Raw genomic sequence first — 27,685 nt, 5'->3', positions numbered from 1 at the left:
CTCACAGAACAGCAGGTTACTCTGTCGAATTTATCTATTAAAAAAAATCGCTAGCGTAGCTGATGGCTCCTTATGCTCGACTCCCCCCCCCCACAGATGAATATTCCACCCCTCTTTTTTTCTCTTGGAGTCATTAGTATCATCAACTTCTCCCATAGTGTTAAACAGAGATAGAACTCGGCAAGAGAAGAAAACATTTATGAATTTTCGAGACAACTCGTATGAGACAACCAAAGTGGAATGAGATAATAGCCTCATACATCAATGCAAAAGTAAATTACCTAATCTGAGTGGGAGTTATGACAGTAACGAAGGAGGGACTGAACAAAAATATACTACTTAGAAAAGAAATAGTTATTTATTTATTTTTTATAAATATTCCTTGTATCTCTCTTTTTCCTAATAAAATCTTGAACATACCAAAGGTAGCAGTATTTGAATGGAACTTCGGTTTTCATTTTTCTTATTTTTTAAAAGAACAATACATAATATTCATTTATATCCTTTTCTTTTTCATTGAGTACAGTTTAAATTGACCTGAGCAAAGGTTAATTTAAATTGACTATAGGTTAATTTATGGTCAATTTTTCAATCTGGATTTTCAGAACTTCAATGGCATTTCACAGGCGAACTAATAGCAAATTAATGTTCTTAGTCTAAGGCAGTTTATTCGGACCCATAAATGATTGCAAAAAAAAATAAATAAATAATAAATCTCTCTCTTCGCTCATTCTCCCCCCCCCCCCTATTTTGCGAACATTTACATTAAATTTAAAATATTATTATTATATTCAACTATTTTTTTATTTAAATTTCCCATGATAATTATATAAATAGAAGAGATTCTTGGTATGATGAAATCAAGTTAATGAAATCAAGAAGTGATTGATGTGACATCAACTAATACAGCAATACAGTCTACATTAAAAATAGAATAGGCTGGAGTTATCATTATAAGACAGCCTAAGGGGGTTTGAATTATTAACAGAGAATTGCAATAGATAAACGAGAAGACAAAAGAAACGGCGGTGAGATGAAATAATAATGCTTGCTTTGATGAAATGGCGAAGACAGCTGAAAGGAGCAGAATGGTGAAAATTTAAGAATGGAGGAAAAGATCTTCATCTACCAGTAGACTGATCCTGACTGAAGAATAATAATAAGAAAAGTTAAATGTAGTTTTTTTTTTTAATTTAATACTTTAAACGAAGATGTAGAATGTCGATGCCATCTCCAACTTCCTATTGAACAAACAATATCATTTTTTTTTTTCTTCATTTTTGCACATCACGTGGGCTTAACTTTTTGGGATTCATTTTGTTCTCTATCAACAATATCTTGAACACGATTCGAAATTAGCGTTTTCATTACTTTGTCTATAATGTTAATAAGACTATCTCTTCTAACTTATGCAAAGAACCACTCTCACGAAACGGAACAAGCCATACAAATTTCCAATATGAATAAAATGAAAAAAATAATTACGGAAAAATTATTCTTTGGATAATGAAATATATCTAAATGAAATCGTTTTGAAATTATAAGAGAAGAGAATAAAAGAGTCTTTAGAATGATGACGACAAGATTCGATTGGAATTATTGAAACCGAGAATGAAGATATGGCTCACCATTCGACAAAGCTGATCAAGATTTGCTTACAACAAACAAAAAAAAATCACACAAGTATGATTAATGAATGTATTATTATGTGTTAATAAGAAAGTATTTTATTATTAGTTTAATTAATTAGCATATGAATTCCATTCCCCAGTGTGTGATCACAACCACCTTGCTTATTGTAGGAGATCTGAAGTGGTTTAAAAATGCCATGTTTGCTCTCTAGACAGGGTTCTCGAATTATCTAATCCTTATATCAAACCAAAACGAACGAGGATCTACACCTCTCGTGAGTGAGATTCTGTTAAATAAATAAATAAATATATTTATTTTTTATTTTTATTTTTTTAGGGATTAGGACAATCTACAGGCAGCATGGATAAACCAAAGTACATACCAGGATGTGGCATTCAGATCCTTGTATGTGTGTGCCATTTCATGTTATTAATTCTCACTGTGTTCTTGTGTGAAATCGTGAGAGAAATACCGTTGATTTTTTGGAGTTGCGAGGTTAAAAGTATGAATTTCTTCTCGAAGGAAAAACTTGATTCTTGTTAAAGATCGATGTCTAACTAGAAAAATCGAAAGAAGAAAAGTGGCTAGAAAAAAGTTCACCCAGTCGGCGGCTGAAGAATTTAAGGTCATTCTGCTGTCAATCTGTCATTATGGACGTCGTCATCTTAAGACGAGGCAGGTACACATCAAATAAAATATAATAAATAAAGTATTTCAGTATTTATTCCATAATTTTAATTATTGAATAAACAAATTACTATTATATTTGATAAACTTATTTATAATAACGATACATTGTTAAATAAATAATATATTTTACTTTATATGAAGCTTCCGTAGCTCAATTGGTATTGACGACCTCCTTTGCGTGAAAAAGCCTGGGTTCGAATCCTATTCCAGAACCTTTATCAGGACGTTTCAACTGAAGGTGGAAGGTATCACCTTCAATTGAAAAGTCCAGATTAAGAGAGGGAACAAGCATGTCACCTTCATAAGGGAGATGCTTATGGAAGTGGCAGTTTTTTTTTTCCTCCCAAAAACCCGGTTACTCATCCCACAAAACAGGCAAATCGGTCAGAACACACAATACAATTTACAGTCATAGATTAGACAAGATTAATTGCCCTATCAGACAATTCATTAGGTTTCAAAAGTAACAAGTTGCTTGACCGTGACAGGCCATTGAGCCTAACCTGAAAAATGATATTGTCCATTTTTTATGAAACATTACTATTGCATATTTGTTGCATAATTTTTTCACAGGATGGGTATTTTGTGTGAGAGTTTATGACAAAGAAGAAGACCGGAAGATTGGTTCTTGAAGTGGTTTTTATGTAATTTACACCAGTCTTCTCCAACATGACTATTCTGATTCAGAATGCGAAGGTGAATATTCGCGTTAGTAAATGGATTGCCAATTCGGAAAAAGGTCTCTGGGCTAAGAGTTATTTTAGACAAAACTATGTCATCGATTTCTATTGCTTCAGAAATATTATACCACCCTGTTTCCTTTCTCTTTTTTATATTCTCTTTTTATAAAAGTCAATGACATTTTAGACACTTCTTAGAAGCACAGTTTATATGATTTTTTTTCCTTTTTTTTTTTTGTGGATTTCAATCGTTAATTACAGTTATTTAGATAAACGAGATCTTTCAACTGTTCTTCCGTGTTAAGCTATAGACGAAAGGCTGACTTGAACTACAAAATTAAATTTCTATTGCATAGCGTGTCGGCCTACTTTAGCCCCAATTAATTCGCAAAACGAACACGAAAAGGACTATCCTAGATGAATATACAGTGTACTCCCTTCCTAATAAGAACTCCGTTGAGATTAACAGAAAACACCAGAAGACGTGTAGTTAGTTTTGAGGTCAATTCAACCTTTTATTCTTCTACTCTTAAAACCACTCCTGTCATACTAAATACTTCGGTATTGTTCAGTTACCGGGCGTCTTTTATTGTAGTGTTTAAACATAATAGATGTCCTAATTTAAGGCTAACCGCACGAGACTTTAGCATGCCTCTGATATGTGCACTTTAGAAATAATTATTTTTGCTTTTGATTACTGAAATAATATTTGTGCTTTGTTCGGTTATGAAGTGAAAGCATGTTTGCATAAAGAGGAGATGGTGAAGATATCTAGGTCAACGATCTTGCCATAGCTTGTGTTTCTCATATATAATTAAGGTAGCACTAGCCTAAAATTGACATTATATATTTATAATTTAAATAAATTATACATTTATTGTAAGGCAGTATGAACATATGTTTATATTACCTTAATTAAATTATATATATATATATAAATGTTATCAAATTATATCATATATTATCATAAACAAAAGTATAAAAAATTATTTATAAATTAAATTGATTTACTTAATTTTAAAACAGGTGTAATTAAGCGTATATGCAGTATATATATATATATATATATATATATATATATATATTTTTTTTTTTTTTTTTTTCTGTTTTAAATATATAATTTATTTATCATTTATTATATAGTATCTATATAAAGGGTCTTCTATTAGTCATGAATGGTTTAAAATGTGAACAATTTTTTTATTATTAATTTTTTCATTTTATTTTTTTCAGATAGTCTAAAGAACATTTGGGAAATTAATCAAGGAAAAGTTCACAACCTAACAACCAACCAAAATTTTGCAATTTTATTTTGATATTCAGCATTCGATTATTCTAAGGCAAAGAGTATATTGCCGACATTTTAATATCAGAAATGTTTCCTCTTGAAGGTTTTCCTCTTTCTCTGGTCCCCTTAATTCTGTCAAGATGATGGCGGTAATGCAGGAGAGGAATATCGAGCCGTGATTGAAAATTTTGTACACTTTAAGATAGAGGACAGATCCAAAATGTGGTTTCAGCAAGATGGAGCCATTGCCCATTCCACTAAAGCCAAAATGGAACTCTTAAAACGCATATTTTACAAATGAACAATTCTGCGAAGATGTACAATTAATTGGCCATCATTTTCTCCAGATCTGACAGCTCCCGACTTCTCCTATAAGGATACCTAAAGGAAAAGGTGTTATGAGAACAAGCCCTAGACAATCAATGCAACCACTGAAAGAGAACATTCGTGCAGAAATTAGGGCGCTGCAGCCAAAAACATTAATTGTCATGGAACATGCCATACAAACGGTCCGTATTTGTGAATCTGTAAATGGAAGTCACTGATAAAAAAAAAAAAGTCTGCAGTTTCTGTATTTCATTATAATAAAATAAATAAATAAATAAAAATAATTAACAAATAAAAGTTATTAAATGGTTAAATCTCTTCGTGACTTATAGGCCACCATGTAGAATATTATTATTATTATTATTATTATTATTATTATTATTAATAATAATATTATTATTATTATTATTATTATTATTATTATTATTATTATTATTATTATTATTATTATTATTATTATTATTATTAAAGAACTCTAGGAAGTCAGCGATTCATCGAGGGAAGCCACATACTACATGCTATCATACTGGTTCTTGAATTCATTTACACTGCTTGCGCGCGCGCGCGCACGCACACACACACACACACACACACACACACACACACACACACACACACAATGACAATCCGTTCCAATCACACACCACTCTATGAGAGGGAAAATCTAGCCCACATCCCCTTCTTAGCGGCATTCCAAGGATGCCCTGAACTGAAATCCTGTATGGCCGTTTCAGAAATTTATAAGTCTCAATCATAAGAAGAATATTTCTCCAGTTTGTAGTGTCTGCAGCCTACAAATTCTCAATCTTTCTTCATAATCAGTATTCCACAATCCGAATATCATTTTTAGCACACGCCTTTGCACTCTCTCCAATATATCAGGATCCCAACGGAAACCAGGAGACCTGACCTGCGCACAATAGTCCAAGTGAGGCCTTATCAAGACCTTGTAAAGAGGCAAAATAACATCCTTACACGCGAACGTTCGTTTCAGCGTTGCGATTATCTTTTGAGTTGTATTTGCAACCTTTGCATGGCTCCTGAACTTCAACTTCCTATCTATTAACACTCCAAGATCCCTAGCATCATTAGTTTCTTCTAGCATAATCCCACCAATACGACATTGGATATCTAATCACGCCGAAGTGAATGACTTTACATTTACTAACATTGAACTGACACCCATTTTCCCATGCCCACAATTCCAGCCTATTCAAATCATTTTGCAAGTACTGCATATAAGCAGCATTCCTGATTACTCTACCTATCTTTGCATCATCAGCAAATAGCTGTATGTTGCTTGTCAAATTTTCCAATATCATTAATATACAGATTGAATAACAGTGTACACCACTGGTTACCTTAAATCTTGGAGACTCACATCCCCCGTATACAACTTTTTGATATCTGTCAGTCAGCCATCCTCATATCCATGCTAACATTCTATAACCCAAACCCATTTTCTCCAATTTATGCAGCAGTCTGCCATGCTGTATTCTGTCAAAAGACTTTGCAAAATCCAAAATTATCATGGTGAATCCATTCCCCTTGTCTAGTTCAATGCTAACATTATTATTGAATGTGAGCAAGTCGCTAAAACATGACCTTCCCTTAGTAAACCGATGCTGTTCGTTGCAAAGTAGAGATTCAATGTTAACCCATTTCTGAATGCTATCCCTAACCAATTTTTCCAAAATCTTCACCAACACTCCTGAGATACTGATTGGTCGATAGTTGGATACACCGATCTTTGCACCACCCTTATACAATGGGATTAGCATACATCCTTTCCATTCCTGTAGAATCTACCCTGTTCTGAGACTTAACTTATATAGCTTCTTCAAAGGAATAGCCAGTCCAGCTGAATACTGTTTTAGCACCCCTGCTGATATCCCATCGGTCCCTATTGCTGAATTCTTATTCAGAGTGTGTAACAGCTCTAATACCTCCTCTTCATATTCTCGTACGTGTGTTTCTTCATCCAGCAAAGAGGTAGCAGTGAATTCAATGTTGCATACACCACGTCGATAGCTTTTAGCATAACGGGCGCTCATTAGTTGAACAACCTCATTTGCCATCTTTTTCCTCAACCATCTGTATTCAGAAGAGTTTCTTGCAGTATATCGATAGAATTCTTGTGAGTTGTCTTTAGCTTGCTGAGCCAGTTTCTTTTCATCTTCAGACGTAGCTTTCCGTACAACAGATGTGACTGTTCATAACTGATATTATCCTTATGCACACGGTATTCCTTCTACATTATCCTATTCTTACAAATATCTTGCTTAATAAGATTACACATCCTTTGACTCCTACCCTATTTATTCTTCAAACATTCTGATATTGCATCAGTTAAGTGTTTTTAAATGCTTCCCATGCACTGTTGAAAAAAATGTATAGATGGGGTATTATAGTTCTATAAGCTCTGATCATGATAGGAGGGTAACAGCAATAGCCGAGCCTCAGTTCAAACTTCATTAGCTACAGCATTGACATCCATTACCCTCCCTGGGTATCCATTTTAGTCGCCTCGGACGACATGCATGGGCTACAGTGGGGCTATTCTTATCCGGTCATCACACAGGATTTTTCTGTTTTAAATAATGTATGCAGTTATATATTATAAATTATAATTAATTTATGATGGTGTTTTGAGACTTTATGAATAACTTAATGATATTTAAATTAATCCAAATAATATTAAGCAGATAAAGTTAAATTATATTTAAGTATAATTTACGAATAAAAATTTTAAAAAAAAAATTAAAAGATACTTTGAAATTTTCAAAGTATCTTTTAATTTACTACAAAATTCAGTTAATTTCAGTTTTAGATGTTTATGTCAAACCAGTTGTCGAATTATATCCTCTTAATTCATCTCTCCGTAAAGATAATGAGTCTAGAATTCTACGAACAGATCACCGTTTGTTAGAATTGGAATAGCTAAGGGTCACAATGTCACTGAGTGCCGTAAAATACAGCGGCCCTGGGGGGGGGGGGTAGCCAGGTCCCCATACCTCACTATTTTACTAACACGCAACATTGATTGGAAGTAAATTAATAATATCTTGTTAACTCTCTAGCAGCCCAGTCAATACATTTATTGCTAACCCCAATAAAAATCAGTCTGCAGTTTCTTAGAATCAAAACTATAATGTCTCTCATTTAAACGAGGTAAATGTCGGTATAGGATTCGTTATCTTTTAGACGTGGTCTATTTACTAAAATATTATCAGTTCTGTGAGGTATATCTTCCTTGAAGAAAATAATTAATGAACTATTTAAACTACTGCCCTAATACTACAAGTAATGTCTGCGTTTGGTTAGGCCTAAATTACCAGCTGGTTTATTTTTTAATAACATATACGTAAAGTTATTTATGTTTTCGGCCAAGCATGGCATATGACATCTAGATAGTAGAAATTTTTCGTTCCAGAGGTTGATTCTCATAATAAGAGCTTGAAACGGAAGATGAGGTGAAGGTCATTTTCTGCTTCGACGTGGTGTAATTTAAAAAAAGAAGTTAGTATTTACTGCATTGTGATTAGGTTTAACGGATATGATATCATAAAAACCGCATCCACAATGGATTTTAAAGTTCCGAGATAATTAATTTCTCTTACTGTCCCATTTCTATACCATTCTTTGAAATGCAATCACACTTCATATCAGTTTCAAGAACAATAGAGCATTTATTTTATCAACAGCAGAAGTGATCGCAAGCCTACAAGACTACCATAATTAGAAAGTAATCAAATGACCGAAATATTTAATTTAATATTAATATATTTCTAAAAAAATAATGACAATATACATCGCAAATAATGACTGTTAATAAAAAAAACTAATAATGACTGTTACTAAAAATAATAAATAATAACTTGAGAAAAAAATATTTCGCACATAATGATCATTAATGTTTAGGGTAAAAAGAATAAATTGAGGCCATATGCATATGTTGTTACATTTACAGGGCATTTACTTTATTTTATTTATGCTAATATTCCATTTATTGACCTTTCTTGTCCTAATTTGTTCGGCCAACATACTTGTCTTGGTCTATCTCGCTTTTTTATTTTATTTTATTTTATTTTTTTTTTATAATTTTGTTTTCGCATTTTTGTTCGGCAACTTCATATTTTTTAAATCTTTCGTACGCCATTTATTCGATTCACGCAACCCTACTGGGATGTAGAACAATGAAAGCCTAGGGGTTATCTTTAATACAAAAGGCTAAAGTGATTAAAGTTCTTTTCTTGCTAGCTCAGCCGTTAAAATAAAAAAAAAAAAAAAAGAAATCAACTTACAAGAGCCCGGATGTTACCATACTCTATCCAATGTACAAGAATAGTGGCTAAATTGTCTATAATCACAGGTGCAGTTATTATTTTTATTTTCATTAATAATTTCGTTAATTTTTTTTTCTTTCGGCTTAATAATCGTTGCTTGAACGAGAATGGTGCTGAATACAAGGTTAAGTTTCCAATTTCTGAATAGGTTTTCTTTTCCTGATTCAGTATTTTATTTATTTATTATTATTATTTTTTTTTTTCATACAGCGCATATGAGGGAGGTGCCCTCCGTCGATACGTCTTTGGATTCCCTGGAGGTGTCAAATACTACAAGTAATAATAATAATAATAATAATAATAATAATAATATAGTAAAACAGATTTTGAACATGAGATTCTTATCTAACTATTTTGAGTATTAAGTTAATTTTCCTTATTTCTTATTTTATTTCTTAATAAAAATTTTAAGAAATTTTTATTAAGAAATACATAACAAATATATTTTAATATAAATTAATTTAATAATTTAACGATACTCATATGTTTGCCACCAAATTAATACACCAAAATAAATTTTGTATGGATATTTATATAAGAAAAATTGTATTGATATTAACATATTAATGGTATTTGGATTTTTATCGAATCCAAAATACCCTTGGAGGGTAATGGATGGCAATGCTGTAGCCAATGAAGTTCTAACTGAGGCTCGGCTATTGCTATTACCCTCCTGCCATGATCAGAGCTTTAATTGCTCAATAACACCTTATCCTTACACTGTCCTGTACAAATAACGGGGAAGATGAAAAGCATTCTTGCTTCTCCCCTTTAAGCTAGTCCTTATAAGGACTATTAATATATTATGTATGTTGAAACAGGTGAATCCAGGGTAACGGATGGCAATGCTGTAGCCAATATATATATATATATATATATATATATATAAAAACTATTACACAGTTGTTTCACTTAGAGAATGTTATTAATTTATTCGATCCAAGATTGCACTAAAATGTATGTAATTAACAGGTTTTATCTACAGTTATTGAGATTTCGTTCAGCGACTTTGCGCCACTTTTGGAATAATAATGTAAAAATAAAAAAAACTATAATAGATATTTGTTCTAAACAGTCGAAACTTGCACACAGAATTAAAAAGAAATTTTCTGTAAATGTTTCTATCAGTGGTGCCTGTGTAGCCTTATGGCATGGTTTTCAGTTTTCATAAGGTTAGGCCATATGATGGAAGGGTCGAGGCTAGTGGAATTTTTTCTGGGCCTCTTTTTTCAGCCGGTTCTCGAGTCAGTCTATCTTTAACATAGATAAGTAGAATTTTCCACACGTACGCTTCAGTTTTTAACCCTGCAGCTCAGAAAAATCCACTAGGTAATAACAGCAGTACAGAAAATAATAGCTTTAGGCTTTCATACAGTATTAGCGTTTAAAAACACAAGATAACTCTAAGTGTTTGCCATACTCTCTCCATGAAGTCCTCAAAATTATTAACGGTCAACTCAACTATCAGTAGATCACAAAGAATTCAGAAGGATTACCTACCAATTTATAAAAATAGTTAGTGCTAAAGGAGCTCTACCTACTTAACTTTCAGGGAATAAAAGATGTTAGAGGATTTTTAAAAATTTTTTTCTACCAGTAATTTTTAACAGTACTCGAATACTAAAATATTACACACAGTTCTAAGTCTGCTGTGCCTCCGTAGCTCAGTCAGTATAAGACGAAGTCCTTTGGTAGGAAAGACCTGGGTTTGACTCCCGTCATAAGGAACCTTTATCTGGTCTCTAAAGCTATTCTTCCTATTTGAGATTGAATCTATAAAATAAAGCAAATATATTCTCATTTCAACATATACAAGAAAACCTCAGTTAACGCGAATTCGATATGGGCGATAATCAGTTAGCGCCATAGAGTAAAAATGATACTCTTTCCAGCTTTAAGTGAGTGATTAATTAGTTAACGCGATTTTTTGACGTTACGCGAATTTTTTTGTCGCCAATCGGCAGCGAATGGAAAAGCTGGAAGTCATTAAGAGACATGAAAGTGGCGCTAGTAATACAATGATTGTGCGAGACCTGGGATACAGCGAGTCTACAGTTTGGACTATGTTAAATAAGAGCAAAGAATATAAAGAAAAGGAAAAGTTGCTACTGCTTCTTTAAGCATGCAAATCACTCGAAATAGAAACCATTTAATGATCGAGATGGAGTGTCTTCTATCACTCTGGATTGAGGATTAGAACCAAAAAAGAATACCTCTTAGTACAGGGAACAAGTTGGACTGCGTAACGTAAGAATAACTAGGGAATCTGCTAGTGCTGATAATGATTCTGCGGCTAAGTTTCCTGAAGAATTGCAAATGATAAATGAGGAGGGTGATTATGACGATCGGCAAATATACAACGTCGACGAAATTGGGTCTCTTTTGGAAGCGTTCACAACAAAAACTTTCCTAGCTAAAACTGAAGCATCTCAACCAGGATACAAAGTATCTAAAGATTGTCTTACGCTTTTATTACGCGGCAATGCAGAAGGCGACTTTAAATTCAAGCCTATGTTAGTTTATCGTGCACAAAATCCAAGATCTAACATTATTAAAGAAATCAGCACAATTGGAAAATAACTTGGATTTCATGAAGTGGATAACGAAGATTATGCGAAACTTGCTCGATTCCCATTCAGAACAGTTAAGCGACAATGATCTTCAACTAGAAGAACAGCGTGCATATGAAGAAGAAGTAGAAGAAGAAAAGGAGTGCGAATAAAAAAGAGAATATTACGACTAAGAAGCTAACTGTAATAGAACTTGAGCTAGTTTTTAATCACATTGAGCATTCTAAGGAAATATTGTTTGATGCTGATCCTGATATGGAACGAAGCTTCGAAGTCCGCCGAAATCTTGATAAAGCGATCACCAGCTATGGTGATCGCTTTATCAAGATGAAAAAGTCGAGCACGATTGAAACATCTTTACTTAAATTTTTTTTGTAAAAAAGTAGCTCAATTAAATGTTTAGACATTAAATAAAAATTTAAGCAATTGATTTTTATTAATTTTGATGATTTTATCCTCTAATATAGATTATACTGCATTCCCCCCCAAATCGACGACAACTGATAGTGAATTATAATTATTCCTAATGTTTACTGTAATCGCTTAACGCGCATTAATTGATCGATTAATTAATCGCGTTAAGCGAGGTTTTCCTGTATACATATAGAATAAAATGCAATATACTAGTCGTTCATATGTTTGTATGTATGTACGAAAATATTTTGAATGATATTTTAATTTAATTTTGATAATATAATATGATATTTTAATTTAATAATGCTGGACATGAGGAGTGGTTCGACTAAATATTCTAAATAGAATCATTTGTTTGATGAATGACTGACGTTCATCAAACAAATGATGGAACCCCTTACTTAACTGGATTTACGTATCATTATTTCTGTTTGATTTAAGCAGGCATAAAAACAAATTTTATTCAGCTGCATTCTACGTTACTGACACCATCAAGATGGAAGTAACTCGAGAATTAAAGTAAATGAAGAAAATAAAGCAATGATAAATGCAGAGAAAGTGGAGTCACCTACTTTTCTGCTGATTTAAACACTGGACGTTTCCATAAACCAAACAGACGACCTTGTTAACAATCAACATCCCCGTGCGCTGACCTTTGCAATCGTCCGGCAATGAACTACAGGGAATGCCCGACCTTGGCCAGCCGGGTGGTCAAGAACCGATCACTACCTTCCAACCTGCCGCCATCAGCTCTACCTGGGTGCGGCTGAGTTTAAACATCACGAGGCGTATACATACCCCTTTTTTCTTTCTTTCTTTTTTTTTTTTCTTCTTTTTCTTTCCTTCCCTCTTCCCGACTTTCTCTACACGTTGCACCTCGGGCTCTTTGAAGTGGTTGAGAATGACGTAACGTGAGGTATGAAAGTCTTCAGGTTTCTTGGGTTAAGGTCCTTCATTACACTTCCCTATCGCCTTAGGGAAATTTCGATTAATCGAACTGGACACTGAATACTCTTGTTCAGAGAGAAAGATATTTTGATATTCCTTGTCATCAGCAGTGGAACATTACACGTAGTCTGTTATTATAAGCCGAATGAAATTATATTCATTTGTTCTCAGTATCATTTCGACGATATTCATTAGCATGTTTATTAACAATAACGCACAGCATAAAACAATTGTATCCTAAATTTTAGGAATCGTTTATTTCTTTCATTCAATCGTTTCCATGACGACTCACTAAGCGCGCCATCTAGGATTTGAAACTCTTCACTTGTCTAATTTTGATATTTATTCGCTTCTTAAAATTGCCGATTTCTTTCATGTAATGGTTTCCATGACAGCTAGCCAACAGTGCCATCTAGAATTGTAACTTTCTATTACAATTTACAGATTTAATTGGCTAATTTATACTGTTTAGGGCTTGCAAAATTTTATTTTTCCTCATTTCTACGAATTCAAAAGATATTCCTATTTTTTTAAAAAACTTCTAAAAGCCTTCAAAGTATTCTGATCATTATGTACTTCGCCAGCGTAAATTGAAAGGTCAACAGACCTAGTTATAGCCGACATCTTGTGAAGGGGGGGAGGGGGGGAGTTCGTTGGGAATGAAAGCGCTCGGGCAGACAGCGTTTAGCAGCTGCGAGACGGATTTATTTATGGGTTAGTCCTGAAAATCGTGAAACGAAAAGCAGGAAGGGGCAATTTTTTTTAAAAAAAAAAAAAAAAACGTACGCCAGATCGACAGTGTGCATCCATGAGGTCAGCCGCCGAAGCATTCTACCGAGGCGGTCTTCGGATCACGACCCCCAAAGCTGCTGCTTCTTCTTTCTCCCCGTACGTTGTCTTTTTGGTGGCCGGTCCGCGGTGGCCGCCGTCACAGATTTTTGCCGCTTTGAATCTGGAGAGTGCATCGGCGGCATCGCTTGCAAGCTTTGTGATTAGACCAAAAGACCGTCGCCTACGGGTGAACTTGTGACATCCAGTAAAGCCCGATCGTGAGAGGGGTGTTCCTGCGGGCAGCCACGATCGCTTCGTTGTGGTGTTAAACTCTTTTTCGTCTGCCCTTAAGCTTTACTTAACAGCGCTGAAAGAAGAAGATTGCGTGCGTTCATGTGTGTGTTTGTCTATGTTCGGAAAAAGGGGGGGGGGGGTATTAGTGTGTTCGTTTGTTTGTTCGTAATCGGCTGGGAGACGTCAAGGAGCCGAAAAGAACCAGTTCATGAGTACCTATGACAACACCAACTTTCCAAAGACATTGATGACTGGGTCGACTTTTACCACAACTGATGATTCGCTCTCTCTCTCTCTCTCTCTCTTTCTTTCTCTCTTGCGGCTTCACCTGCTTCAGGGGTTATATTAGAAGACCAGATAAGAAGTCTGGTGGGATACAAAACCGAAGCTGTGAATATTAAGAGACGTGCAATTAATAATGTATCTACGTCAGTGATCCGAGTAGTATTATTATAAGTAATTACCAACAAAAAGGGGGGTGTCAAAGGGCAACAGCCCAAGATTATGTTTCCGGGTGCAGGGTGCTTATTGGTATTTTTTATCTGTTAGGGTTAATGAAGTTTGGACTCGGAGGAATTTGCAATATATCACTACTAGTCAGTCTATTGTATGTAAAACATCAGTACAATAAAACCACACCAATTACACACACACACACATAGTTTTTTTTTTTTTTTTAATCAGATGTGCGCCCAAGAATTTAAAGTAAGTTATTTAGGACTCATCTAATTGCCTTCGAATGTTTTACGCGACTCGTTTTATAGCGATAATGATAATGGGTTATAGAAAAGGCATTTGACCCCGTAGTTCTAAGTTGAGATGTTTCGTATCTTGCATTTATCTTATCTTTGACCTGTTGAATGATGAAAGTGAAATGAAAAATGAAAATTTTCATTTTTAAAGCATTAAATGATTATGAAAGTAGGTAAAGTAAAAATCTATGTTTCAATTTAATAATTATGTTTTTCCAGTATCCTCATGCAATACATTAAGAAGACTTTATAATTATCTGAAGTCATTTCAACAGATATAACGAGACGTACAAAAGATAATAACAAAATCCTCATTATGTCCAACTGGTTATTCATCTCTCTCTCTCTCTCTCTCTCTCTCTCTCTCTCTCTCTCTCTGTCCATGCAGTTCAAAGCTATTAAGTTATTTCTAGAGTGATGCAAACGCTGTCATAGCACGAAGATTAATGCATTAAAATTAGGCCTAACTTAACATCATTGTCCTCATTCTCTCTCTCTCTCTCTCTGTGTGTGTGTGTGTTTTAAATTATTCACAATGCGGAGCAGAAGAGAATATAATGCTCACGAAAAGCGTGTCTTCACCACCTCTATCGGTTTCCTCGCTGCCCCACTCACGAAGGTAACTTGCAAGTGACCTGTCTACTTTCTGTAGCGGCGGTTGACCTTTTCAAAGACGTTATTCCGTCTTGGCGGTGCCTTAAGATGGAGTAAGACCTCTCTGGGTTGCTGCAGATGCACTTTTTTTTTTTAAAAGTTCGGTGTGTGTGTGTGTTTAATGCGAAGGGAAGGACCTAATACCTCCACGTGGTCTGCATGAGAACTACTTTAATCAAAATGCAAAACCGATGATAGATGCCACTGTGGAAGATTCCGAATACTGCTTAAAATGACTGCCTTCGGCTTAAACAGAAAGAATTTCAAATGAAAAACTAACAACTAAATGCATCTACGAATTTATTAATAATTAAGAAAAAAAAAACATATATTCTTGGCACGTTTCTGAAGAAATTGCTTTTTCGATATATTTACATTCATACATATATGAGTAGTTGAAAGCATATAGTTTAAAATATGTTTATTTTTCTTATAAAGTAAAAGCAAATATATAATTTAATGTTATCTATTATATTATTTCTTAAAATTATATTTTGTATAATATAATTTAAAAATTATTTAGATTACAGTTAATTAAATATATACATAAATATATTAAATATATAAGTTAAATATAATATGATAATATAAATTAATATGCATAATTAATCTAGGATAACAAATGGCAATGCTGTAACCAATGAAGTTTTAACTGAGGCTCGGCTATAGCCGTTACCCAGTCATGACTAGAGCCTTTTAGCTCAATAACACTCCATCCACACAGATTTTCTTCATTCAGATGATGGGGTAAAGAGTCAAGGACTCAGTCCATCGCCCAGTTCTTATAAGAACTATGCATAATTAATTGTTATCACCATGTATGTATATAATATGATAATATAAATTAATATGCATAATTAATCTAGGATAACAAATGGCAATGCTGTAACCAATGAAGTTTTAACTGAGGCTCGGCTATAGCCGTTACCCAGTCATGACTAGAGCCTTTTAGCTCAATAACACTCCATCCACACAGATTTTCTTCATTCAGATGACGCGGTAAAGAGGCAAGGACTCAGTCCATCGCCCAGTTCTTATAAGAACTATGCATAATTAATTGTTATCACCATGTATGTATATATATATATATATATAGTTATATAGCTATAGTTATATAGCTAACTAATGTGATAATATTTTAAACGCAGATGTTCAAAATGCATCGTCAATAATAAATACCTTATGACAAAAGTAAAGTATTAATGATATTTCACTTGGATTTTTAAGTGCAGTGCTCATGAAATTGTTATAATGAAGTGTTATCAATGTTATAATCAAGTCATATGCTATAATCTGAATTTGTGACTCATTGTATTCCATGCATTTAGAGAACATTTAACCCCTTCTATATGCTTTAGTTAATAAGCGAGATATTGTCTATACTCTTAAGTGTTATATCAATTAGAAGTTTTTTTTTTCTCCTGTACTCTTAATTGGTATAAATATATTCAATTAATAATTGCACCTCTGCATTTGCTGCTGGACTTAAGATTTTGTAGACAATTCATCTAATTAGTGCAATTATTATTTTTATTATAAGAAAATGACAATTTTTGGTATATGCTGATTATAAAGTATTCCTGTTCTTCGTTTTCCAAGTATGTTTAAATCTGCAACGGAGCAAAAAAAAAAATTGAAAAAACTCATGGACGCTTACAGGAAGCTGCGTACTCTAACAGACTATTAACGAACCTGACAATGTAGTGTTTACTGACCCCTTACCTACGGTCATATGATAAGACACGCCTTGAACGACGCTAAATTTAAGTCAACTTAAACTGCTAAGGTTACGCATGCGCAACACAATTGTCAGATTATGGGAACATAACTTTACTGAACCGTTGTTTTGTGAAATTTACGCAAGCCAACCAGTGACCACATGACTATACTAGACCTGCGCAGTGTAACTATATACACGTAGAAATATACACGCATTTGTCTAAAAAAAAAAAAAAAAAACCCGGCGTGAATTAAAATATAACTTACATAGTTAAAAATTCATTGTTAATTCATTTGCTTTAGATTGATTGTAAATTTAGTAAATCTAAATTAGTAAATTTAGATTGATTGCCAGTTATATTAATTAGATAAAAACAATGGATTTTATGAAGAGTAACACAAGTTATTTTGAATCAACATGTACGTGCATGTTTACTTGTATATTTTTTTAAGATTTTTTTTTTTTTTTATTTTAAGAAAGAGGATATAGAAATCGGCAGAAAACAACAACAACAACAATCATAAATAGTAAAGATGCATTCCAAATGTCGTGAATTTATTTTATCTTTGGAGTACGATGTCTGGAAAATTATCATGCTTTTGCAGTAACGTATATCTCATCCAAACAATAATCAACAAGAGGATTTCTGGCATTACAAAAACAATAACCCAAGATTACTTCCAAGACACACTCTAATCCAGAAACTGATAATAGCTTAACTGGGTGTAAGACACCCTCTTGCACAAAAATAAACTCACAAAATTTTATAACCTTTCGTCTCCCTACGCCGATACTGTATTTCCAGGTGATGACAGTGAGTCCGCTTGTGATGGATTATGATAAATTGTAGTGGCATCAAAAGAACCCAAGTTCACTGACGCATATTATTCTAGCTCGCGGTACGATGGATTAGACAGTGCTTTGTTGAAGCGAGTAGAGGTGCAGCATGGTTGATATATACCTTCTGCCAACAATGTTATTTGGAAATAATACATATTCTCCATGATTTCTTTGCTAGTATCGACAAAAATATATGAGTACAGAGTTTGTCTGCTGGAATAGAGGCATATTAATGTGGGTTCAGCGATAGAGGTTAACATCAATGAGAAGTTTACATCTGCGGATTCATATTCTTATATTCAACTTCATACAAACAAATTCGGTGAAAAGATTCACTTGACAATAGTAGAATACTATTTTTTTCTTTCTTTTGAGATGTAGAAAGATTTTAAAAAGGAAGATTCTTCATAATGCTGCCAATTTATGGGATTATAAATTACATACTTTTAAGAACTTCTATGCATTTCTTTATTCTAATCACGATAAAGTTATTTAAATTTACAAAAATTCTTGTACTAGAATAATTATTTTATAAATAAAATCACACTATTTTATTTTTCACATATAGATATTTAATATAAAAAACGACGAGTAAAGAAAATTTTAGGGAGACCCTGATGTGAGAATTTATCAACCGTTAGATGCGGTGATTGATTCATTCAATCCAATATCCTTGGAGGATAATGGATGACAATGCTGTAGCCAATGAAGTTCTAACTGAGGCTCGGCTATTGCTGTTACCCTCCTGCCATGATCAGAGCTTTAATAGCTCAATAAGACCTTATCCCTACACTGTCCTCTACAGATAACGGGGAAGATGAAAAGCATTCTTGCTTCGCCCCTTTAAGCCAGTCCTTATAAGGATAAGAAAATTTTTAAAAATTCTTTCTTTTTCTTTTTTATTCTTTTAATTTTTTCTTTTAATTTAATTTTATTTTTTAAATTAAAAAATTGTTTTTTTAATTTTTCTGATTTTTTATTTAAACTTAATACACCAATTTAAATTTTAAAATTTAATTCTATTAATAAAGAAGAAATTCCACTCTTGTTAGAGTGGGGGAATCAATTGACCGTGAGATGCGGTAATTGATTCATTCAATCCAATCCCTTGGAGGGTAATGGATGGCAATGCTGTAGCCAATGAAGTTCTTAATGAGGCTCGGCTATTGCTGTTATCCTCTTGCCATGATCAGAGCTTTAATAGCTCGAGAACACCTTATCCCTACACTGTCCTCTACAGATAACGGGGAAGATGAAAAGCATTCTTGCTTCGCCCCTTTAAGCCAGTCCTTATAAGGACTTGTTAGAGTTTTGTGCCTTGCAAGACTGTCTTCTGTCTAATCTAATGAACATACATATGAATGACATTTCATTGAGAAGTATAAAGGCAAAGTGGTAATGGAATAATTGGAACACTCTTTTATTAACAAACTACAGAATACTGTATAACTTGTGCACAAAGAGGATTTTTTTTTTTTTTTTTTTTTTTGGAAATTAGTGAGAAGTGTAGAATTATTTTTCTACGACACAATAACGCTTAATTGGGATTCAAATTTGGTGTTCGCAATCATTATAATCGGCTGCAAATGTTCGTCAAAGGCTGAATCTGTAACGAAGTTTAATTATTTCAGATCTGGAAATATATTTTAACGTGATGATGGTACAAATATGTGCTAATAGTCACCGAAGTAAACTCGTAAATTTTGGACGTTTGCAGAGATCTGTGGCATTCAAAACGCTGTCAAATTTGCAGTAAGCGAATTAGCATGGGTGCGTAACATTGGACAGTGAAACGACAATTTCATGATTCTGACAGGACATTTATTTAAAAATCATCCCTCACTCTCCAATCATATAATAATAAAAAGTCAGACTAGAAATAGAAAAGATCCTGTGGCTCGTAGTTGCTGACCCCATCCTAGACAACCAGAAAGACCGTTATAGATTCGAATCAGTCGTCGACTAGAAGTTTTTGCGGGACTTCTAGTCGACGAACTTGAAATGGTTCAAGTTTGTCGATATTTGGTGCACTCATGTAGGATTTTTTTCCCACATGGTTAGTCGTTTAGAATTCCAACTGAAGCAATTCAGGCTATGAAGTCAGTATATTACGTCTGTAAATTTAGATGTGTTCTAGCTGATTTCCTGTTTTTTGAGCAAAAACGTAAGTCCACAGCCATCTCTGTATGAGATTCCTGGAAACTCGGATTTTTAACCTCGTCAATCCAAAAAATTGACTGAGAAATCATATATATATATCCACTTTTTTTCAGACAATAGACTAATTAGGCTTTAAGATACCAGATGGCAGTAGCTGATTGCTGTGCACTTATCGTAGCCATTTATTAAAATGCAGTGATGACTATCAGTACAGAATGGCTGTTTACTGATTTCTAGAACTCGGTAAGGGAATAAAAAAAAATATAAAATAGATTTAGAGGAGTTATTTTTATATCACACACACACACACACACACACACACACACACACACACACACACACACACACACACACACACACACACACACACACACACACACACACACACACACACACACACACACACACACACACACACACACACACACACACACACACACACACACACACACACACACACACACACACACACACACACACACACACACACATTTGGAATTATGCAATCATAATTTCAACTAAAGAGGAATCACAACCTCACTAAAGAGACTAACTCACCTTCAATTGAAAAGTCCTTTTACAGATTCTTTGTATCCTATACATGATAGAATCTGAGTCAATCAACAAAAGAGTATCGTGCTTACCGACTAACTGCTGAAGTTCAGTTCAGTTGATAAGAGATGCTGATGTAAAGTTCATATTTTACAATGTAAAAGACGGCAATAATCTCTCAAATAGCAAGTCAGCATAACAGTGATAAGTAGAAGTGTATTGGAAATTAAAATGAGTGAGATTCTGTCAAGGATGAGTATAGTGGCCACTTCATTTTTAGTTGACATACATTTCAGTCTTATCAGCCCAAGCAAAACCATCAACTCTGAACAGTTGAAGGATGGAAAGAGACTGTTTGATCCGGCAAATCAAAGTTCTTTTGCTAACTGTAGAGTATGGTGACAACCAGCAAAAATCAATGCATTCATCGTGTGAGGTCGCAACACTACAAGTTGGTGATGTTGGGAGTATTTTATCAAATTTCTTAGCACAAACATTAATGCCTTAGGGACAGGACACGTCGTTGATGTATTTGTGTAAGCCTCAACCAAAGTCCTATCACTTCTCAGCTATGCTGTACATAGTTCGTATCGAGACTGCTGGCCACTCTATTCTTTGCACTCCTATCACCTAAAACCATATAGTCACAGCATTCGTATTATGATGTTCTTATAAACGGGATCTTTTTTTTTTTAAATAAAAAAATATTTATTTATGTGTTATGTTGTGTTGTAAACATACGTAATTATTATATAAATATACGTAATAGCTACAGAAGGTTTGTAGAAGCCTGGCGTGGGTGCGATTCACATTAAAAAAAACTTCTTTAGTATAAAATAAGCTTTGTTAATAACATAATATTATAACATTTTAAATATTTGCTATTCAATTTTATATTAAATAGCAAATATTTAATATAAAATTAATATAATACAAATATAATATGTTTAATTTTATATTAAATATATTTCATACACTCAATGATAGATTTAATACTTATATTTATTATATGACCGACATACTTCATGCTCTTATATTTCATATTACCCCAAATAGATTGCATATTTTTATTTTATATAATATTTTATTATATTACTTATTACTTATTTCTTATATACATATATAAGAGATTGACTATTTAAAATTTTATGCTCCTAAAAAAATGACTGGATAGGGATATTTTTTAATCTATCTATAAAATGGAAGTATTCTGAACTATCTATCCCAATACTTCGTGACTTTTTAGGAGTGCATATTTTTAACAGAAAAGAGAAACGCACATTTTTTTACAGGACTGAACCCTGACAAGAAAAGAATTGATTTTTACACAAAAAGAACATCGCATATTGCACAAACTAACGATGTGTAATAAACACGAAAGTAATTACCAATGCTCAGATCACTGCATAGTTAACGAAGGCATGTTTAACTGCATTGAAATAGCTGTAAGCATCGTAATTATTTCAGCATTAGAATTTTATGAGCAGGAGTGTTGTTATAAATTAGGAGCCACACAATTCTGATCAAAGTTATTACTACAAAGCAACGTGTACTTGGCATTTTACAGCCTTCCTAGTAACAACTGCTTACGCCCTTTTAAACAAACATCTTTACTGAAGTTTATGCTTTATCATTAGGGTGAATCAACTGCAAATCTCAAAACTCCTATTACATTCTTACTCTTTCGTAAACATCTAAGTATCTTTCAGAGATGCACAATTAGTGATAATTTTCACGACAGGGCTGATTGAGAGTCAATAAACTTGACTAATATTATACAAAGAAGAACATTAAAAAGCATTTTATATGCTAGGTCTCACATATAAAAGGATGTTACTGCTCTCTCATTACGTTGACAAGTGAAAACGACTTTGATGATTTAATTAATTTAAGAAAACTAGAGGCACAGAATAACTCCGTCAAAGAATGGCGAAATGGCTCTCATCACTTAGCCATTGCGTAATCATGCAATGTGAACTATACTCTGTAGATGCATTAAAACAAATAAAAGAGGGAGAATGATAATATTTTATCTTGGGGTCGGATAACTAGCTTAGGTACTATATATATATATATATATAATATTCATCAAAGCTTGATTTGCTTCCTCAGTCCTCAGAAAAGGCTTAATTAATTAATTAATTAAATCTAACTTAATTAATTGAAGTTGCAACTTCTATAGGTAAAGTTGATAAAGCTCTGTATTACTAAACCTTGGTATTTAGGGTCTAGCTACTCACTGAGGAGACCTCAAAAAAGGTTGAAACCGGTCTGGGTAGTGACCCCACCCATAATGTATAGCAGTATATATCTTTTAGTGAGATATGCTTTACATTATGGGAAAATACTAAGAATAGTGATCAGAGCTTTACTCACCTTTACAATGAGTTGCCCTGGTGTTGTACCATCTTTAGACTTGAACTATGTTTCAGGCGCAAACTTAATTGTTTGCATACTTGGGATTAGGAGTTAAATAACCAAGCTTATAAAATTTTTAACCCTAGGTGTTCTTATTATTATCTAGAATTCTAAAATGAATATTCCTTTGGTATATTAAATGAGTTGTTTCCAAATGACTAATTTTTTTCTATTTATTTTTTAATGGAGAAGTATTTTAGATATCAATACTAATAAATGAGATTAATTTCATTCACTGAAACTTGTTTTATTTTTTACCTAGAATTAAGATTTTTAAGTATATTTTAGTGAGTTTAAAGTGAGTTTAAACTGACTAAAATTTTTTAGTGAGTTTATTTTATAATAATATATTTTAAATTATAATATAAAACTGTATACTAAAATATTTTACAAAATAATTTAAAGTTTTTAAATTAAATTGATTTTATATAAATACACCTTCTTTTTAATTTAATACTAATTTAACAATTATAAATTAAATTTCATAATTGGTTAATTTTCAAATATATTTCTTATTATTTTATATTTTTTTTTTGGAAAAGGACTAATAATTAAAGAAATTCATCTATGGTCTTTTTTAATTTAATTTTCTTGTTTTTATTTTTATCTTATTTATCTTATTTATTAATTTCATCTTTCTTGTTTTTGTTTTTATCCTATTTCGCCGGTTCATCTAACATATTTTCATTGATCATTTTCATAATTTTGAACATGGGGTTTTAACTCTGTAGCAAGTCTATCTTAAATTTATTTCAGCTGCCTACAAGTGAAGCTTATTACTAAAGAATGGGTGTGAAGAAGTACATTAAAGCGCCGTGGTCGTTGTTCCTTAGCTAAAAGGGCGTTGCTGGAAGAAGCTGGTTCTATCTAGATATCTATTACTGTAACGCCTTTCTTCCCCTTAAGATAAAAAAAAAAATCTAAGTTGTTTTTAACTTTCATGACTAGCAACAGAATGTGATTCTCTTATGAGTAAACATCACACTGAATGCAAAAATAAGTAAAAAGAAAAAAATCCCTGAAGGTAGTGAATTACGCATGAGTGATTTCTCTTTGGGATAAATATGTCTTTTGCAACTAAACAGCTTGCAAATGCTGTTTACCACATTTTGTGATCTCTTTCTGTCTGTTGCTCTCTATGGCTGCATGTGTGTATGTGTTTCTTTTTTGTCCACTCTGTTCTTAAATTGCTCTCATTCATCTTTCTATTTTGCACTATCTCTCCCTTTTTATTGCAGAGTTGTTGCGTCACTGACAAGCTGTCACGTGTTGTGTGCTTACAGAAATGAGGAGTTGGTTGACACAGTACACAATTCACAGTGAACTTTCATAGTAACCTGGGATAAACACGTAATCCATACGGTCAACACTCTCTTTTAAGTTCTTTTACTCTCGTCTAAATCATATGCTGTGAAGTAAGCAAAATTTAAAAGAAAGAAATTCAGTATTTTTTTTTTAAATTTAATTTTTATTTATTTAATTAGTTATTTCCCCCCCACTGAACCACGATGAAAAATGAATAAAACCGACAAATAAATAACATCGCAAACAGGTTTCAATAATTGATGAATCATACAGTTATTAACTTGTTTCATCCTAAGTAAAATGCTTCCAGGAACGTAAGAATAAATTTTCCTCTTCGACAATAACGATAATGATGTATTATATTTACATAATTAAACAAAAATATTATGGTGTTGTGAGTGTTGTTTGAATTAATCTAAAAATTCTTTAATTAAAAAGCAAAACAACGATAAAATAAATCTTGCCAATAAAGATCCAAACATTGTATTATATCCGATGGACTCTTTAAGAAGACTTCGTCATGGAAACGACAAACGCACACACTGTGGGAGGTACTCCTGAATCTATCTCGACCTCCCTTCTCATGGTTATGTTAGGCCGGGTAGATTAGGAATGCCAATCGTGACCCGCCTACATGATGTGACTGCATTGATCAGGAGAGCTACACACACACACACACACACACACACTCTCTCTCTCTCTCTCTCTCTCTCTCTCTCTGTGCGTGTGTGTGTGTGTTTTCATTCCGCGGGCGGCCTGCTGAGTGTAAATCTAGAGTCGCCTCTGTGACGGATATTTCTGCGGAAGAGACAAGGAGAAGGTTGTAGTCGTTCAATCTTGCAAATATTACCCACCACCGGAAGATGGCGTTCTTGAAGATTAGAGAGGGGGAAACTCATGAAAAAGTCAATAAATCCACTCTAGATACGTTACGGAAAATTGGTTAGAGAATACTCACCTTGAATAGACCCCGCTAAAGTCGATCAATAGTGTCAGACGTCTCCGATGCCGTTACACATAATCCTGTTGGAACGAAGCAAGCAAGCACAAAATATCCGAAAGTGTTAAATAGGCATGGATATATAACTAACGGCCACCACCCCCTTGTTGTTTTCTTCAGGGGGGAGGGGAGGAGAGGCTACAAGGTGGGGGGGATAGACAGGGGTATGATGGGATAGCTTTAGGTTTACGAAGAAACGTTTTCATTCACATGATTTCCCAGTTCTTCTACCACCACCACCACGTGCGTCCGGTCGACACTGAGGAAGTCAGCTCATCAAAGCAAACCAAGGAGCTTCGACCGACTAGCGAAACTTCCTCCATTGGTTCGCCGCCGTAGTCACATGACGGCGACCTTACGGGAGGCTTTTAAAGATGAGGCGAATGCTTGTTCTCGCCAGTGTGCGAGAGCTAGTTCGTTATCGCGAGCAAGCTCGGGACTCGGTTTCACTTTTGTTCATCTCTCTTTTCTTCTTTCTTTCTTTCTTTTTTTTTTTTTTTTTTTTTGTATGATGCGTGTTTCGCTTTGTTGGTTGGTGTCTTGACTCGCTCTCTTGTTCGTTAAGACGACCTAATCAACGCTACATGGAACGCTGGGTGGTCAGCGTTCCATAAGAGTGCGTCTCGACGCCTTGTCTTACACATATACACGCGAACAAGAACACCTGTTTAATATAAGGAGGAATTGAGGTTAGGCTGAACGTCGTAAAACGGAAGAACGCCACATTAACTATTTCGTCAACGTTACCGGAGAGAGAGAGTTAAGCTATTGTTTGGATGATTTCAATGGAAAAGATCAAGGCGAAGAAAGCCATCGCGAGCTAAACAAACTTACTCATCTATTACCGGAGACAAAAAAAAATCAAAAAAATAGTTGGGCGCTCTTTTAGGTGCGCAAAATGTGATACGGACGTTGACTAAGATAACAAGATCAATGGCCTTGGAAAGTGAAAGAAAACCGACAGACCGCTCTACGGACACCCTTCAGTACATTCTCCCTTCACTATAGCTCACTAACAAAGTTGTGACCGAACCTACAAAAATGAAACCACACCACATCATACAAACAATGAAGATTGTTTTAAAATTACTTACATTGGTTCATCCAGAAATGATTGGTTTTTTTTTTCAACAGTCTCCGGAGGCTTCTATACTGTTGTTCGGAGTTCGTGGGGATGAAATTACACCAAAACAGGACTGGGAGATTAAGCACCGAGTGATTATTAAAGTCTGTGTTGAGAAAAAGGTTACTTCACCCGTCCTACTTTTCCCTAACAGGTCAGACAACTGTCCACGAATAACATTCCTCTCTTTTTCATCTTTTATGTATTTTTCTCTTCATTAGTGAGTTCTGATAACCACCTTTGATAATAGTGGTTCTTTGAGCCTTACAGCACACACTATCATTAATTTTCGATTGGTCAAAGGATAATTTGGATAACATTATCCCAGTCTCTTTTACCTCTTCAACTGTTACTATGTAATTATACTTGTATCTTCCTATGTCTTATCATACAACATATTAATGCTTTCTTCTGAAATCTATATCAGAATTATCACGAGCATCCCATGGTAACAGATATTGAATCAAAAGAAACCAACCTCGCAGTATCAGATTTACGCATAATGACAGACGTTTATGGAAGAATACAAACAAACCTGTCTTGAATTCCATACATTGTTATGTGCATGATAGTAGTTGCAAACAGCCGAGCAATAGGGATAGTCAGATATAACGCTGCCAACAACTCATCTATCTCTATGGAGACTGCGGTGCCACACCCTACCAACAGCCAATCATCCACCAATCTAATTCTCGGCTTTCTAACAAATGTCTTTTTTGTAACCCTTTATGGAACTGAGCAATATATTTAGTCCAATCTAACGTTTAATCATAAGGGATTTATTGGACTCAGCTCATCTAAAAGCATCAGACATACAACTGCTTTTTTTACAACAGCAAACAAAGAAAAGGGTAACTCTATATCGTCTTGGTTCTATTTTATCATAAGAAGATGAAGGAATCTTTTGAAGAAACACAAAATAGGGGTTCTCTTCCTGTGTTTTATGTATTCATCGCCTACAAAATTATGTACAAATCTAAATAGTATCATTATTATCATTCATTTAAATAATATTATTTTTAAGTTGTACATAGAATAGAACTGATTAAAACAACTTCTAGTCCAATATATTTTAATAGCAAAGGTTCACGTAGTAAGGAATGCGTTCATGTCCTTAAAAGGACAGACTGAACATTTTATCATTTCGACGGATTTTCTTGGTTATATCCTTTTTATACAAATGTGTGTATGTGAGTGTGTG

The 27,685-nt window shown here is 33.8% G+C and overlaps 1 protein-coding gene across 1 annotated transcript in view; it reads right to left on the bottom strand.

Annotated features, from left to right (window-relative positions):
• Positions 1 to 25,453, bottom strand: part of LOC150104871 (ras association domain-containing protein 10-like) — a 100,799-nt gene extending 75,346 nt beyond the window's left edge. Inside the window, exon 1 of the mRNA XM_090395081.1 lies at positions 25,320 to 25,453. The gene's annotated coding sequence lies outside the window, so the exon portion shown is untranslated. The remainder of the gene's footprint in view (positions 1 to 25,319) is intronic.
• Between the last annotated feature and the right edge of the window lie 2,232 nt (positions 25,454 to 27,685).

The sequence above is a fragment of the Typopeltis vanoorti genome, chromosome 7, assembly GCF_054136105.1.
Source record: "Typopeltis vanoorti isolate ZY-2024b chromosome 7, IOZ_Tvanoo_1.0, whole genome shotgun sequence".
In the NCBI taxonomy this organism is placed as follows: Eukaryota; Metazoa; Arthropoda; class Arachnida; order Uropygi; family Thelyphonidae; genus Typopeltis; species Typopeltis vanoorti.
Note: the sequence above shows the minus strand (reverse complement) of the source record. Positions and strands in the feature narration are given on the sequence as shown.